Genomic DNA, 1,846 nt, shown 5'->3' with positions numbered 1-1,846 from the left:
GGGAACCTCAATAACCCTTCTCTGGAGTCCCAAAAATTATTTTATAATTTTTCCCCCGGGTCTAGGGCTCCTCGTTGCGAGAACTGCAACTTTCCTCTGGGTTACCTCTCGCTAGGGCACCGGCTCGTTTAGCTTGGTTGTATTTTATTTCTAAAGTTTTTACTAAATTTTTCTTATTAATATTTGAGTTAATTATGGTTCCTGACTTTAGTTTAAATATTTTTCTGGACATTCTAGCTGTCCGGACCGACACCGGTCACCGGAACAGTAGAATGTACGGAGTACTACCGGGAGGGTGTTACAGTTATGAATTTTGAAAAATTTAGAAATTTTAAATTTTTATTTGTTATGAATTGTCAAGCATAACTTGTATTAAGTTTTAAATTATTAGTTTGTGCACCACTGAGTTTACCACTCAGCGATAGCTTTATATGCTTTTGCAGGTGAAAGAAAATATAAAGCAGCCGAGCAAGATTACTGAAAGACATAGTGAGACTACCTTCGGGTATATCATAGGTATACCCTTATACTTTACATTTTGATGTAATTCTGTAATTATATGTATAAAATTTCCTTTGAGCAGTTGTACCAACTCTTTTGTAATATATTTTTGGATTGTAATCATATACAAATTAATGTAATATTATCTTGAGATTTATTGTACTTATAAAGTTTTGTACTACTAAATTTTTAATGATCCCATGAATGTAAATATTAATTTGTTACCTTAATGAGATGTTTAAATGTTTGATTTAATTTAAATGGTGTACTGAGTTGCTTATGCTGATTTGTGAAATGAGATTGGATAATGGATTTGTGATTGAGAAATATATTGAGATTGTCTTTGTTTTCAGGTTTGAAGAACTGTTTTCTTAAAATACAGACGGCACTCTGCCGAAATTTTTATAAAAATTGTGGAGATTTTAAATATCTAAAAATTGAAGGAACGGAAGCGTGAAAAACACAAGTTTATACCATTGAATTCAAAAATTTTCACCTAGGGTCACATGCATCATGCAAGATTTATTTTTATCTATTTGATTTCAATGATAAACAACATATTAAAACTCTTTTAATATGTTTTTGGATCTGTATTTGCCATTTAAGATTTTAAAATTAATCAGATTAATTTTAGAACCCTAGATTAAATCAAGAACGATTACACTAACCTCTTGATGCACTGCAGCGTGTCTGCGCCTTTGAGATTCGTCTTCAGGACACCAGATGTTGTCCCTCTAGCTTGTCCACACCAAAAACACCTATGGCAGCCCTTGAATAGCTTCTAAAGCTTTTTCTATTAATTAGAAAATCAAGTTCTGCCTTTTAAGAGATTAAAGATGTAAACAGGACACTAGAAACAATTTCTAGTGTTCTTAATTCAAGAGATTGATGGCTAATCTCTTTGAATTGATAAGAGATGAAGAAGAAGAGATGAAAACCCTCAAAGTGGTGTGACAAAGGAGTGTGGCTGCTGGTTGTGTTTTATTTTCTCATAACAACACTTAAATAGCTAGGTTAACACATTAAACCCTTGCCACATGTCACCCTTTGATTAGCTCTAGGTTTAAGTGACCCAATCACATTGTGACAAGTGTCAAACCTATATTTAATCTTGATTTTAATCATCTTACATGATTAAAAAAACATTTGGCAAGCTTATGTGTAATCCCATGTGTCACCATCTCATGGTGCCACGTGTCACACTGCAAAATGACCAAAATGCCCCTGTGTCTTAATTTTGAGTTCTTAATTATTTTTCTTCTTCTAATTAATTTATATCAAATATAAATTAATTAATTAATCTCTATTAATTAATTTCTCATTAATTAAATTCATATTTAAACAC

This window comes from Hevea brasiliensis, chromosome 8 (genome assembly GCF_030052815.1).
Source record: "Hevea brasiliensis isolate MT/VB/25A 57/8 chromosome 8, ASM3005281v1, whole genome shotgun sequence".
Taxonomy (NCBI): domain Eukaryota; kingdom Viridiplantae; phylum Streptophyta; class Magnoliopsida; order Malpighiales; family Euphorbiaceae; genus Hevea; species Hevea brasiliensis.
Note: the sequence above shows the minus strand (reverse complement) of the source record.